The following is a 17,180-nucleotide window of genomic DNA, read 5'->3' as shown; positions in this document are numbered from 1 at the left end:
AACTTGACAGGAAAACTTTTTCAAATCAGTATTTCCGCGTGGGGTAAATTTTTATCGCACAAAAATATAACGACCTAAAACTTCAAATTACTCTTACAGGTCTAGTTAACATTATCCAAAGACAGAGAAAGAAACATATTTTATATTATAATTTTGTTTTATATAATGTTTTATTAAAATTTTTTTTTTCTTTTGTTGATTTTATATAACGTACTATGTTATGCAAGAGTATATGCATTAAATATGCTATGTGTATATATACTTGGGTAAAGATTTTTTTTTTATTATTGCAACTGGAACTGCACATATTATTTTACGACCTAGCTAGAACAGTTCTTCAACCACCTGATGGAAATTGAATTATTCCAACTCATTTTGAAATAATGACTATGTACAGTCTCTCTTTTATTAATAACATTAATTATTATTATTATTATACAATAATAACGTATGTGTGAATTATTAAAATTTAATAATGTATACCAAAATAATTTTGTGTGTATATTAGAAGGGTAAGCAATCTTTAACCTCGAACGAGGCGTAACGTTAATATAAGATCCTTAGTAACAACCTTACTGATCATATGTTAAACTTTAGAAAAGGCATGAATTCCCACAAATATTAAAACTGATTCAACCAGAAGTTCTATTTAAACCCTGACTGCAATCAGTTTCCAATCCTCAACCATTTCGCATTTCGTAATTACAGTCGTCGATCTTTGAAAGCGAAATTCATATCGCTGTTAGATTTTCAAATCCAATTCGAATTCAGAGGCTTATAATTAAACTGTTCCATACAGATACTTTACGCGAATGCGTCTATAAATTGAGTTTAGATACTGAATATAATTTTTATATTATAATTATAAATTATACAAATCAAAATTAAAACAGCCATCTGTGACTAAGAATGGGTACTTTTTAAAGTTAATATTGGTATTTTAAAATTATTAAAACGAAACAATTATTATTTTTATTTTTGGATGTATGTTTCTTTGTCCGTGTCCATTTATTTAAAATATATTATAACTATTATACATTCATTCGGATTTGGTTTTAGTTTTACTTTATGCAACATATAAAAGATGAATTTAATCGTTTATAATATTAATAAACTAGATGACGTTTTTTAAGTTCCCTAACTAAAGAACTACTAAACTGTTATATGTAAAACTTACAACGTGTTTTATAACAACGGACTATGTTCGACAGACGTCTGCCGACGGTTTTGCTCAGCTATATAAATTTATTTATGAGTCATTAATTTTAGATGGTAATTATTTATAAATATAATCATACATATTTGAATATGTTGAATATTTCTTAAGTATAAGTATATCTATACGTATTTATATTATATACACAATCAAAGTGTGTTCAAGTGAACAATATATTCAGATTAGCCGTTCAGTCTTCACGTAGTCTATTTAAGGCTAAAACCTAGACGTCTAAACGACGCTGACTGGTGTGATCTAAATTTGTCGAGTGCAACGCACGAATATCAGAGTCGTCGACACCGGCGCGCGCGCAAATAACATTTTAGGAAGAAATTACTTTAATACTATAACTGTGAAATGTTTCATTTACAGCAACAAACTTACGAGTCTTTGATATTTTTTTCGTCTTTGAAATTATTTTATACTGACTATAGTATGTTAGATATAAATATTAAATTACAAAATAAATGAAAACCGAGTTATCTTCCGGACACAAATACATTTAAATGATCACTTGACATTTGTATAAGTATTTAATTTTAATTATTATAAATTAATTTAGGATTCCGCGCCGAACAAAAAAATAATAGTTTACCATGCCATATTCTCAATAGTTTAATAATTAAAATAATAATATATATGGCTGTTTAAAGTGTATCTATACAAGAAAACAAAATTCACGCTAGTTGCATCAATAGTCTAAATTTTAAGCTGGTGAAATAGGGAAGTACATTACTTATATAATGATATTATATACTAAAAACTTTTCCGAAAGTCGCCGCTTTATCTCGTATGAATTTTATGTATATTGGCTTAGTATCTTCAGTTGGGCATTACAAAAAACGTCTCCTAATTTAAAGAACCCGTACGATAGTTTTACTTTAATTAAAGACGCAGCAAAAAGCCAAGCAATTCTTAACGTCACGTGTGTACGGCGCACGATTGCCTCACAAAAACTTAGCGTGTTTTAATGCTTTTATTAGGTCGGGGAAAGCTGTTATAATCGTATTATATGCAAATTACTTCAATACCGACACTAAACACTCATATTTTAGTGACAGCGAATTAGCCAATAGCGTCCGTCGATTTTTTGTGCGGCAACTTTTCATTGGTTGAAAAGTTAAACAGTATGTTTTTACACAGGAACTATTAATACAAAACGATTGGAATGATATAGAACCAGAAGTTTCGGTGGTTGGTTATGGCATTTTTTGTATTGGCATTTTAATAAACAGGTTACAAAGTGGTCAAGCTGTTTTGATTTATTATGTAATATATTTTAGAAATAAAAAAAATGATTGAATTGTATGTAGACTGTTACGGGATACTACTATAGATTTTCCTTTTTTTTTTTAAATGAATCTAGCCTAAGCAGCAGCCTTTAAGATTTATTCTGTATCTAGTCGTAAGTATACGTTTATAGCGCTGACGTATAATCATTTTAATCTTAATTTTTACTGTTTACCATGCGCATACGTCTCGAAGAGCCAAGTTTGTCCGGCCAACTTACATTGCACGTATTTTTGTAAATTAGTATATTGGATTTAGCATTTTTGTATGTATGTATTATTTACCTACAGACGTGCTGTCCGTGCATCTATTATATTAAATGATTTGTACTTGTTTTATCAAATTTATTTTAATTTGTCTGCATTCTATTGACAGGCATCACAACCGGATTCTTTGGATTGGTAATTTAGTATTAACATGTCTTAAATAAACATTAAAATATACTTTATCCAAGTAGGCTTTTACGAGAAATTTTGAATCGTCATTTTATAAAACTAAATTAATTAAATCTACCATCGGTTCGGAATGTTGATTCTACCGAGAAGAACCGACAAGGAACTCTTTAGTTACTCTTTTCCAACATTAGTTAAATACATATAATATATTCCAACTGAAAGTCAACGCGTATTAGCTCCACGTTTTATTTGATTAAAATTCTCATTCTATAAGTACTTGTAATTCAATTTGTATAGAATACTAATGATGTGAGTGTATTTATTTATGAAATTAAAGCATAGCGCCCTCCGACGAAATACTATCGTAGGTTACAATGACTAGTTTACATCAACATATAAATATATACTATTATATAATATCTGAATGCTGTTATATATTATTCGTGACGTGCTTACGAATATTGCTGAACGGCTGTTTATCCCCGGGGAATCCCAGTCATTGTTTATATGGTTGGTTATTTATATAGAGGCTATTAACTTATACATGTCTGATATATGTTCATAATTCATATTACTGTTCGTTTTTAAGTAATATACATATATATATATTAACAAATAGTATTCAACGGTTGACCACTAAGCGCGCACACTAGTAAAGTAGTATGACGTTTGGCGAGTGTCAAACGTAACTGTCACGCACACAAAAACAATAAAGTTAGCCCGTTTGATACAGTTCTTTATTCAAAAATGGTAGCGCGTTTTAGGGAAGTTTTTAGTATTAAATATAGGTTGCACTTAACAGTTTTACCGCACTTTAAGTGTATACTATTGACGTGAGAAGCGTGTTTTTTTTTTTATTCTCCTCTATTATAATCTTTAGATATTCTAACGATTTGTCGCGAATTTCGAAATTACTTACCTGCATTACACCAGACCAGAAATCAGCGTTTAGATATGCCTTACCTGTAAAAAAACACATATTTGTTACTAAATTGTTAATATAGTAAAATATTTAGAATACATTTTAAGGTCTTTGATTAAGGATACTAAATTATAAAAAAACATTGTTATAAATTAAATTCCAAGATATCGTAAGCGTATCGAATAGTGAAGTATATAAACTCTATATATATATATAATTTTTAAATATCGAACGTTAAAAAATAATTGAATCCTACAATTTTTAACCATATCGTAATTGATAAAACTTTAACTTAACTAACTGCAATGTATCAATGTTGTAACAGTTTCGATATAAGTATCGAGGCAACTTTCATACAAGTATCGTATCTAGTTCAAACACAGCCAACTATTCATCTATCAATACGATCCATCGAAACCGACAAGCTATTGAAAAACTCGCTGATATAAAAACTTGTTATAGACAGTTTGACCAACGCTGTCATAACACTTTGACAACATAGCCTAGCCTCCTATAGCCTATACTACTTGAACCCAAAGCTTTATAAATAGGGGGCTATTTATAAATATTAACCCAATTGGTAAAAAAATATACAAACATTATTTAAGTTTAAGAAAAGTTATACCAAAATCAGTTTTACATTCCTTGCTTGAGAAATGATTGATACCCCGTATAAAACTTCTACCTTTTCACGCTCTTAAGAGATGATTTCAGTTCGCGGGACACATAATAGCTCCATACCAAATTTCATCAAAATTGGTTCAGCAATTTAAGCGCGAAGAGGTGACAGACAGAGTTACTTTCGCATTTATAATATTAGTAGGGACACTTGTTGACTTTGTTAAATGACGATTTAATAGTACTTGTAAAAGCCTACTTGAATAAAGTATATTTTGATTTTTGATTTTGTAATTAACAGAACAAAAGTATTTAATAGAATATTGTTTTAAATGCCGATCTCGATCAATTTATATATCTTACAGAATTATATTTAATAAAATATCTAATTTTAAAATAACCTAAACAATGATCATAATTTATTAACAAACTTAAACTTAAAGTAACATATATATTTATCGTTTATGATATTTATTTATTCCGTTATTTTTTCTGTATATACAATAGTTAGGCGGACGGAAAATCGGCTACCTGATAGTAAATGATCACTGTCCATAAACATTGGCGCTGGACGAAATATTGACCATTCCTTATAACGCCAATGCGCCGCCAACTAAGTGTTACTAAGATGTTATGTGTCTCGTACCCGTAGTGGCTTACTTACAAATTTGAAGGGTTTACAAAATCAAAGAGGCTCAATTCAGGTAACACACACAGCCGTTTTAGACACAACGATATATTTTTAAATGAATTCAAAGTCCTTGTGTCATTGTCAAGATATATGCGTGGAAGATACACAAGTGGAACACCCATACCAGTTTTCTCCATACAACGAACAGACAGACCGATACTATCTGACGTCTATTTCCGCTACACACAATGAGTGCAGAAATAGACGCTTTCGATTTGAACATAATGTGCAATTGTTCTGAGGCCCTCAACGCCTGTTTTATGTAAGGCTTATTATACGTTTAAATATTGATGTTGAAATCTGAAGATTTTAATTCCAGCTACGTGAAAATATCCTAGAACCTTTTTTTTATCGACAACATCCTTATCTTAATTTTGTGTTTATTAATGTAAGTAAGTAACAGACTGTAAATTTTTCCATTGCTGGGCTAATACCTCCCCTCCTCTGAGAGGAAAGGTTGGAGCTTATGCCACTTTATACTTTTTAGAAAAATCGCCTGGATTTAAGCTCGGCTTCCTTCACAGGACCGTAATTATTGTAAAAAACAGCATTGTAAATCTATTTATTTGAAATGAGAAACTATGCGAGTTTCTTGGCGTTTCTTCTCGCTGGAAGCTGCTTTCCAAAACGGTGGTAGTATTTAGATATGGACGATTTAAAAACGCTTCATTGTGAAGTTTACTTGAATAAAATTGATTTGATTTGATTTGATTCCACCGCGCTGCTTCTAAACCTGCATGTGTCTAATTTTGGTTGAAATTAGACATATAGATATAGTACGACACAATTTCAATATAGCATAGAATTAAAAAAAAAAACAATTAATCGTCAATTTGGCGAATGTGTTTGGTTTTATGACATTACAAATTATTTAGTTTGCATAAAGATCATTTTCGTACAACAAATAGATAAAGATTGATGATTTTTAAGACGCACTTAATTCGGATGTTATCGGTTTTACGAATTTCGCCGATGCTACATCTGAGTTGTGTCGTACTATACAGGTTTCCTCCCGATGTTTTCCTTCGCTGCCGAGCACGAGATGAATTATAAAAAAAATTAAGCACATGAAAATTCAGTGGTGCTTGCCTGGATTTGAACCGGCGATCGTCGGTTAAGATGCACGTGTTCTAAACACTGGAACATTTCTGCTCGCCATCTCTCTTATTAAAGTACATTGTGCATAAATAACTTTTCTATAAATATCTATGAAAACCTTTTTTTTTATACTCATGATCAAGTTACAACGTTTCAAGTGACGTCTATGTCAGTTCGTCTATTTTTAGTCACTGACTAAGTTCCTTAATTTGGTTACTGGGTCAGGGCACCTGAAGGATTCAATTCCATTCGAAACTCGCTTGCATATTCACTATTATATCCATACGTGTAAACCTTATATTTGGTTGGAAAAACAATTCTATATAGCAGAGTACACCTTTCAGGTTTTGATTATAATGAATGGCTGGGCTTCGGGATCGAAATCCGTCATCGCATATTATATTATAAACAAAATGTACTAACCGATTAGTAATAACAAAATAATAGCTAAAATAAATTGATTCTGTTATAATTACGGTAAATCCATTATATTATGTACAGGTATGTACTATGCTTAATATATTTTTTAGTTCTTTACTAATATTATTAATTTGAATATGTATAGTATGTCTGTCTTTTTGTTATGCTATCACAGCTAAACCACAGAATCTATTTTGATGAATTTTGATACGAGTCTTGATGTCTTGATCTCAACGACGGACTGAGGCTGCTTTTTTAACCCTATGAGGTGGTATTTTTGGGTATAAAGGGTTGTACATAAGTTCTGGAAGCATTTTCACCTAAAACTGAATTCCAAGCGACCGAAGCTGCGGATTCCGTTATGGACGTCTTAAAATTAAAATTATCGTAACATCACTAAATATAAATAACTAGTTGAACACTTTGGATAATAATTATAATATCGTAAACAATTGTTAAAATTATCGTTACAATATCATAGGCTAGATCTATCAAGCAAACAAATTTATAAATGTCATCGAGAGCAGTGGGAACCGGCTTCAACAAAGAACTAGTGTCATTTGCCAACAATAAATCACTTAGGAACGGTATACGTGTCACCACAATGCAAAGCATCGTCCTCCGTGCACTGCAGACGCATCGATGCATTTAACTAATTGCGAAAATCGTAAACCACAAATGATACGACCACAAATGATGCAAAATCGTTCCATCGGATTTAAGAAAAAATCAAAACAATAGAACATCGACAGTCTTACGTTGAAAAGATTTTTTTAAGAAAGTTCAGGAAAATAGTAAAAGAAGAAACGGAAAGTCTTTTATACGATTCTATTGAAATGAAAACAAAGAAAACGAACCAGTCCCTGAAAAGTGAACATGTACCAGAACACGAAACAAAAGCTTAGTAATTAAGATATTATGAGATCATTATTTACACGTAGGAGAAGAGTGTGACGATTGATTTAAAAGAATCATCAAATCAAAGAGTTAAGTTCCGTGTTACCATAAATAATAAAAACGAAAAGAGTAAATGAAACTAAATTCATTTTCACAGTACATTACATTGTAGTATACTCTTGAGGAGCACTCGCTGCTGCCTTTTATAAATTTTAAGACTAGCTCGCTTTGTTGGAAGAAAATAACTCGTTAGCCGCAGAGCTGTAATTTCTTTCAAAGGCAAGGAAATATTTTCTATAACAGCGCCGAGGCGCCTTTGTTATACACTATTTTCGATGCCAGTTACGTAGTTAACATCATTTAGACTTAAATTTTGTTATTGACTGGGCTATTTCGTCATCCTATCCTAAAACAATGTGAAAATATACCACTGCTGGGAAAAATGAAATTTCTACCAGGTAAAGATTTGGAGCATACTTTACTTTTTAAATTAACCAGAATACTAAAATAGCCCGCCCACGGTTAATACTTATTTGATTTTTTTTATAATTAGTGGTTTATTTAAATGAAAGCGGTCCGTCAAACGTTTAAAAACTTTGAATAAAATGCTTTTTATTAAAATACGAACTATTAGTTAGGTATTTTAATTTATAACATAATATTAAAATGAACTCATTAATTTAAGATTCAAAGTTTATAAATATAACTATTTAATAACATGAAGATGCACTCAACTGCGACGGATTTCACAAAAGCCTTTGACACTTCACGTCTTATTGACTTCACGGCTCGCTGGCTTCTGGAATACGAGTTTTCAATTCGTCCATTGAAACAACTGACTAAAGACCCGGTTTAGTTGGTACTATTGTGAAAGCTTCAATTTTGATTTGAATTTAAATTTTACCAGCAATAAATTTTACGGTATTATTTATTATGTTAGTAGGATTATACTTTAAAATTGTATTAACTACCTGCAATACTTCTTATAATATATATTTGTTCTATTTTTGTTATAGATTTTGATTTTGTTTTGATTTGTTATTGTTATCGATTTTGGTTATAGGTTACAGTATTTGTGATAATACTGTTTCTATCGACATTTGTATTTTTAAGAGGCTGTAGAACTATTCCAAAATTAGGTTGCTTAATGTTAATAGTAGTTAAAGCTACCTAATTAAGGTGTTCCAGTTACAAACCCTGATTACCGCACAGTCTATTTTCAACGCAAGGAAAGAGCATTAAAGTCTCAGTAAATTTTTATGTATTTCATAATTTTAAACCATAAACCGTCTACTCTGCGTAATGTTTAAACAACTTATACTTATATTCTGAGAAAAGTGGAATGTCTCAAGATGCTGTGGTCCTGGAAAATTATATCCTCTTGTCACGGATGAAAAAACGCAATGCGCAAAATAAAACAGACCCAAATCCAAATATGCGACTATCAGTCTTGAAAATTTTCTATCTAAAGCTATAAATTTCGTATGATTTAGATCAAGCTCAATTCATAGACGCATTCGCCCGAGTTCAATCAAATCCAGGCCCGATTCTACGTTTCAATTTGAAACATTTCACGGTCCCGTTTTAAATTGGTATGCCCACTCGCAATCATTCGAATAGGACGAAACAAGGCTTAATACGGTTAACGTGCTAAACCAACCGTGTTAACGTGCGAAATAACATTTCGCTATATTCAAATTTTGCCCTATATATAGATAGGATTTCAAAAATCATTTTTATACCATTTAATTTCCGAATGTATCAGAAATAACACATTCTGTGTAAACAAATACATTTGATACTCGACACTTACTAAATTATTTCTAAATGACAATGATATCCTTCGAACCGTTTTTGGTCAGGGCACAATTCTCAAGGGAAATTAACCATTAACGCAGGACAAATTATAGTGCACAAGGGTGTACAAACATAAGTTCAATCTTTATTCCTTCGGTCTCATAATCCGATAGAACGGTAAATCCGACATAACCCGAAAGAGTTCAGGTGAGGAACAAACTTATACAACAATAAGAAACTTTAATTCCAACTACCCGATTTAAGGCCGCTACTGAGATTTTTTCGACAGAATAGTGATAACTTTTATTTGTTCGACCTTGTATTTGAGCTCAGATCTTGGGAGCGGCCTTATAAGATAGACATATGACCAATATTTGTTTTTTGCTCCTAAAAGAAGTAAATGAGACCCACAACGATTGCATCCAATCACAGGGATGAATAAATCATTTATCAGATAGTCAAATTTTTATATATACTACAGTCCTTAAATAAATTTATCAATTAAAAATCAATTCTCTTTCTAGGAAAGATAAAACGATTAAGTAGATATTCTATTTAGTAAACTGAAATATGTTTAAAATTACAATTAGTGTCTTGTAGCGATAAGAGTTAAGAAGCTTATTCTTAAGGCTTTAGTATCATTCAGATTATACTGGATTCAACTTAAGTTATAAGTACGTGCCCTTTTGAGTCACGTAACTTTAAATCCCAAGTCAATGTGACGTGAAGTGCTTGTGAATTTAAGGACGTCGGTGAAAAACTTTGAATATTTACGTATATTTATGTTCTTTTAAAAAAGGTTATATTTTGTAAGAATATTTGATTCTGGGACAAATTTCTGAAGAACTTTTTGAAACAACCTTGAGATTAATTTGATTCTACTAAATTGAATAAAAGTAACCTTAATGTATATTTTTAAAGGATATAAATGAATTCAGTTACCGTTTTCGAAGAAATTTAAATGAAAAAGTGAAACTAAGAAGAACTCCATTTATTAAGCAAACATGTTAAGCAAGATAATGTCATTTTCTTAATACAATCTACATTTAATTAAACTCGAAATTGTACTGAAGATAAAATACGTGGATCTTAACGAAAATTTGCGGGTTAAAGTCCGGAAAAGTGTGACTGCTTCAGTTGTATAATTGAACGAATGTGTTGGATCTATGTCTCCTTAAGAAAAAGTTAGGCTTTTCTTATACTTCTGGTTATATCTATAAGATCAGATCTTTTTTTATTGGATATAAATTCCCATTTTAAATAAAGAAGCCTCCACGTCAAGGACCAAAGGGTTTTGTATAAGCACATTGATATTAAGCTGGTCCAATGCTTAGATTTTTCCAAAAATAACATTGTACTGGTTCAAAGCCTGGTAATAATGACTTGTGTCTCTGGTACAGTGATACAAAGTTATACGGAACAAAGAACGTTACACAAATACACGCGAACCAAAAATACTCACACTGAAACTGCACTAGGACCAAAACGACATTTCAGCGTATTGATCTTGCAAAGTTTTCGGCGTTATGACAATACATCACTTAAAATCTACAACCATAGATTGAAATAACAAAAAACGGAGCTCTGTTTCATTGCGTAGTTTGTCTTTTTTTGCCTTCCATTAAACACAAAAAATATATAAACGCCTCGAGCCTTTTACAGCGTGTTACGATACGCCATGTTGGTTTTCTGTATATAGCTGCGGCGTAATATAGCAGATGTACTAAAATAACGACGTCGTTTTAAACCTAGCGAAACCTCATTCTGCAACTTGAGTCCAAACTCTATACTTTATATGTTAACATACTTACAAATATATGAAAGGTAAATACAACATATGATTTTAGCTCGCAATAGAATAAAATGTAAAGAAAAAAATCCCTGCAATGACATTTATAATACTCTATTTATTTGATGGTTAATTATCCATGTTCCATCTCTTTCTCACATCATTCCCAAGTATACTTGTTAAAAAGGGACAAACGATAGCTTTGCTATTCCCACTACACACGTAACGGTATGAATTAGATAACGCGATAGCTTTCAGAACTGCCACTAGCAGCCTCTCACGTCAAATGCATCACATCAGGTACTTGTATTTAATGTCACAACAGAATCTTACTTAAACAATGCCTTTGTTTCATCGGACGTTGTGTTGTCTTCTCTAACAGCTATCAGATTTGCAAACAATACTAAAGATTGGAATAACTACAACAAAATACTGCATAAGATATAAATTAAATGTCTATAGGAATATATAACTATGCTAATATAATAAAACTAAAGTTTTTATTTCTTTGGATACTGTAATTTCTGCAAGTACCAGTCGGGTTTAAACTATTTTTTTCAATTTGATAGCTCAATTCGTGATAAAAAAATTATATGCTATATAACGCTACAACCCCTGCCAATGGAGCTAGAATTTAATGCAGGTGAAAGCGCGTAGAGCATTTAGGGATGTAAGAAGAACGGAATGACAAATGAGATTTGCCACAGAAGAAATAATGATAATCACTGATGATTTCCAATGCAAAAGAAATATTAAATTTTACAATAAAGCCTCCTTTAAGCGTTAACTCATTTGACGTCAACACTAAAACGCATACAAATCATCAAAATTATGCAATATCCTACGTTCTGTCACAGCCTGGAGTTCGTGTCGAGCAAATATGGAGCAATTTGCCTCCGCCGCGGGCGCTTAAATTAGATTTGCGACAATCCGACGCCATCTATGTCCATGCGTCATCCCTGATGAGTATGCCGGGAGCGATTCCAAAAAGAGGCCGTGAAAATTATTCTAACCGCATTTTATCAAATGGAATGAAAAAGAATAATTCCTGATATTTTGTTTCTTCATCCTATGATTCCATATTTGAAATTATAAAGTCAAAAAAATTACCAATTCTGTACGAGTGGGACTTGACTGTTCTTGAGCGTAATTGGCTTCATTGTTCTAAATACAAATCTAGTCTCATTTCACCGAACGAATTTCAGTAGAGTAATCAAAAGACACGATAATTTAAACGATATCAAGAACTCCGAAAACATTCCGAGAACTGAAGAATATTTATCTTACATCATCCACAGACAATGGCCTCCCAAAAGCGCATGCGTTAATAAAATTCAAAAAGGCGTGCGCCTCAATGATATGATTGCTGACTATAATTGTGGGGTCAATGAGATAATACTCGTAATGTGATCATCAGACATTGGTATTACGTATCACATGACTGATTATACGTATGACTTTCATTACTTTCATCCGTGTAATAGGTGTAGGTGGCTCTATTAGGGTTCTTAGTTGATTACGTAAACATTGCTTGTGTCTCGATTCAACGAAGAATATCTTGTTTTACATACGTTATATTGTAAATACTTCCAGAATGCCTTTGGTAATATACACATTGAAAGAGAAAAAGAGATGACAGTATAACATAGATCGATAGTTTTTAAGAGAAGAAAGAGATCAACAGTTTTTTGTCTTATCCTGTTGTTGATCATAGAATTAATGACATCTAAATTAGATGTGATTTAAATTATTTTTATAATTTCACAGATTTACAAGTGTATTGTTTTAAGAATTGAGATATGTAATTTTGTTACAGAATACATGCTAACAATATATACTGGAAAATTAAGAAAATATTCAATCAAAAGTGTTTACAATAGGCTACTTAAATAAAAAACAAAATCGATTTTAATTTTTTAAAGCTACAAAGTAAACAACTATTCAAATAATACATTCTAAATTCGACATCTAACTAAATATAATTTAAGTAGACGTCCTCATTGTTCAGAGAAAACGTTTGCGTTTCCTTGAAAATTCACCGCTTTGACGTGCAAATCCGCCAGCGGAAACGCTTTACGGCGCTGTCAGTTCTGTGAATTTATTTCCCAGAAATCATCTCTAGCTCGAATTTAGAATTTTTGTCGTTGAAATTCCTGATGTACTAAGATTTTACTGACACTTCCATGCATTTTTAAATGATCGGATTTGCTCCCAAACCTCTTTGGATATTTACCTAAGTTATTGAGTAAGTCATTTTATATAAAACTAGTTTCCCCTGCGTCTCTGTCTGCGTATGGTTGTGTTGTACTGTACAATATCTGTCAGGGATATAGAATAGGGCATCACTCTCACACGCGGCTTAAGACACGGGTGGAAATAACTTATAAATATATTGAAACTCTTTTTTAATTTAAACGAACTGTTTTATTATTTTAGTAAAAAAAAAACAACCATTTGAACGCCAAACATAAATAATCGATGTTTGAAACGGTATTAAAAGCATTACCAAATTCCCGATAACTGTTCTAGAAAGTTCGAGGAGGTTTGGATGAAGAAGTTTTGTTGAATAGCTAAATGCTTTGTAAAGCGATGGAAGTTTGGGAAGTACTTTTATTTTGTTTTAGGCACCTCCTCTGTGTTGTAGGAGGTTTAAGAGCTTACTGCGGTTTTCTAAGTTTAAATTGTTTGTGTTTAAAATTATATTATACGTACATTCAAAGATGTTCGTTAAATAAAATGTGTGTTATTGTTTATTTTAGTTATCTAGTATGTTCTACCGTAGGAAAACGTCTACTTTTTTTAAATGTTTAATTAACAGGTAGGCGGACGGGGAAATTGACCTGCTGGTAAGTGGTCAGCACCGCCCATAGACACTGGCGCTGCATGAAATAATAACCATTCCTTACATCACATCAATGCGCCACCAACCTTGGGTGCTAAGATTTTATAAGACTGCAGCTACACTGGCTTACTCACCCTTAGATCGAGAGCGGCTTTATTCTACTCGGCCGGAGCAGCGATGTTTAATATATATTAAATCGGTAATGTATGTGTTGAAAACGAGATTATTTTACCACTAATAAATAATATAGAATTAATAAAGATTAACATATTGGGAGGCTAAAAATTTAAGCATGTGTGCATATTAAGAAAAAAAAAAAAAAAAACAAATCTTGATGTCAGCAATAGCCAATTGGATCCAACTACAATTAAGAACCGTCCTGAAGTACTAAAGACCCATAACTACATAAATTGCACATAGAACTCCTATCTAATACTATAAATACGAAAGTGTCATTTTTGTTTGTTTGATTGTTACGCTTTCACGCCTCGACTACTTAACCGATTATCATTAAATTTTGGATTACATGTAGAGTAGTGTGCGTATAAAATTATGACAACTAGGATAATGAATAAAATGTTGCATAACGTCCGCAGTGGAGTTAGTGGTTTTAATATAAAATACAATCATATGAATAAAGTCATGATTACGTCACGTTCAAAAACTAATGCGAAGCTAAATCAGTTCCTTAATACAATGTTTAAGAGAGTTTTGAGAGGTTTTGTAAACTTCATCTTGTAATATAATATTAAAGCCAATAGTTGCTTATATGCAAGACCACAAGGAAAGAAATAATATATTTCAAATGAATTTGTAAAAGAGTAATTTGCCCCAGGATCTCAACTCCTTTGTTAACCGAGAGCCTCCGGATCTCTAAATCCAACCCAGCTCATGTGTCAAAAATACTCGGAAACCTTCTAATGGTAGGAATTATGAATGTTCTGTATAAAATACACTTACAGCATGGTATTGATCATTTTTTTGTAAACCGTAGGTCATGATAATATATTACACGTAGAAAGAACAAATTAGAATCTGTCTCAAGTAAGGAGTACCTGTTAGATATCCATATAACCTTGTTCGCGCACTACATTATTATTTAGTCGAGTAATGCATCAAATAATTAAAACAACAATTTCAGTGTCAAATATTTAAGCCAATCCGTAACTTATTCATCTAAATATTAACGCAGTGTGAACAAAGCCTTATTTAACATCCTAATTTAATATACAAACAAGTTTACGCATAACCTTAAAATAAAGTGCCTATACAACCTATTAACACAATAAATATGACAGAAATAGGCCAGCATTTTGACAAAACATTGAGACGGTAGACATATTTATACCAGTTGTGAGGTCATGGCGAGACTTGCGTGAGACATGACCATTTAACGCTGAACTCCGACAAGCAATTCATACCACGTACAATTTACTGAAACGAGGGTTACGAGGGGGGCAGGGTAAGCCAAGGTTCTGGTGAGTGATCGTGAGTCACGATTGAATCAGCGGCGTTAACATTTCGTCTGGTGAATTTTAATTCATTTTAGTATTGATTGCTAACATAATTAGTATTGGTATAGAGTTTGATGCTAAGTTTATGAACGCCATTTTATTATACATTGATGTGGAAATGGAAAGTTTCAGTTTTGACAATCAGTGTCGAAATCCCAATAAACATTAAACAAATAAATAAATATCGGACAACATCACATACATTACTCTGATCCCAATGTAAGTAGCTAAAGCACTTGTGGTATGGAAAATCAGACGTAACGACGGTACCTCAAACAACAGATACAAAACAACATAGAAAACTAAAACTAAAATAACATACATTTTCAAAACTATATCGAAATTATAACAATTAAAAAAAATCTCAATTTTTTTTGCAGAAAGATAAACATACTTGAATGATATAATCAACGTTATATAAAAAGTTACTGGCTTAACTGAGCTAGTAAATAATAAAATTAACATAAAAACAAAACAGCTTACAGCCCATGGTCGGTGAAGATTAATGTACAGTGACCACAAAGTAGTAATATTAATGGTGATTTTATTTAATAAAAACAATAAATGTAACATTTAAAATTATACCATTTCATCGATTCTTTAGTGTAACGATAGACATATATTGAATGAATTAAAATGAGAGTCTTACAATTAGATTACAATAAGACAGGATATATATTTTTAATTATTTAACTTAGAGAAAGTTCATCTAACAATAATATTAATATTTATGTGTACAATACAAGCATAGAGAATAGTTATGAATCAATTCAACTTTCCTAATCGGAAAAAATAAGATTTTATCTGTTTATATTCGTTCTTCGATCTAAAAGTTTTATAAAGACTCGTATTGTATCCTTGTTAAGGCGGGGCAATATGTTTTAAACACCATTTAAGTAACAATTAGTCGAAAATTTAGACATTCGAAGCTGTCCGTACTCACGATATCCAAGCAATTAACGCATTAAGGTTTTCGTTACAATTATCAACTCGAATCTAGGTTAATAGGTGTTAAAATTTTTGTTGTGAACTGAATTCTAGACTTGTATAAATTCATAGTAAAACATATTAACTAACAAGCTTTTAAATACGAAGTTTCTTGTCTGTACATGTGACCGTTGAGTTCCTTTATATGAAACCAAGCTTGCCAACTATAAACATATTGTCATCAGAACTAAAGCATCGTGTAAAATGTAAATGAATAGAGAGTAAAGACTCTAATTCAGTTTACAAGATTTCACGTGAACATTACAAGCTAAATCTAAGTTTTTTATTTAGCCGTATTATATTATCGAAATTTCGAAAGAATGTTCTCGAAAAAATGCGATTCAAATCAACTTATAAAAGTTATATTATTTAGCTTTGCTCCTCGAAATAAAATATATATATTTATCTAAAAATGGTGTCTACATTTTAATTCGAGTTATAAGTATGTTACGAATGCGCAAGGAATTCTCACATAATACAACCGCTGGCAGAACTTTAACAAAAGTCCAATAATGATATTATATATGTATGAATTGATTAAAATTTATTCAAGAGTTCAGTTAAATATTTATACTCTAACATTTTAATATTAAAATAGGATACGTATCACTCCTTTTAGTTTCTTCGAGCTGGGCTCGTCACGTTTAATCAGAGGTCCGGATTAAAATTCACTTTAACTTTCCACTCCCTTGATTTCTCTAGAG

At 31.5% G+C, this 17,180-nt stretch overlaps 2 protein-coding genes across 2 annotated transcripts in view; one reads left to right on the top strand and one right to left on the bottom strand.

Annotated features, from left to right (window-relative positions):
- LOC113395985 (sorting nexin-27) overlaps window positions 1-12,241 on the top strand; it is a 174,791-nt gene extending 162,550 nt beyond the window's left edge. The window contains exon 9 of the transcript XR_010309348.1: window positions 12,231-12,241. The gene's annotated coding sequence lies outside the window, so the exon portion shown is untranslated. The remainder of the gene's footprint in view (window positions 1-12,230) is intronic.
- LOC113402187 (titin-like) overlaps window positions 1-17,180 on the bottom strand; it is a 136,820-nt gene that overhangs the window by 95,957 nt on the left and 23,683 nt on the right. The window lies entirely within an intron of this gene.

Source organism: Vanessa tameamea, chromosome 14 (genome assembly GCF_037043105.1).
Source record: "Vanessa tameamea isolate UH-Manoa-2023 chromosome 14, ilVanTame1 primary haplotype, whole genome shotgun sequence".
Taxonomy (NCBI): domain Eukaryota; kingdom Metazoa; phylum Arthropoda; class Insecta; order Lepidoptera; family Nymphalidae; genus Vanessa; species Vanessa tameamea.
The sequence above is the reverse complement of the archived record's forward strand: the minus strand, read 5'-3'. Positions and strand labels throughout refer to the sequence as shown.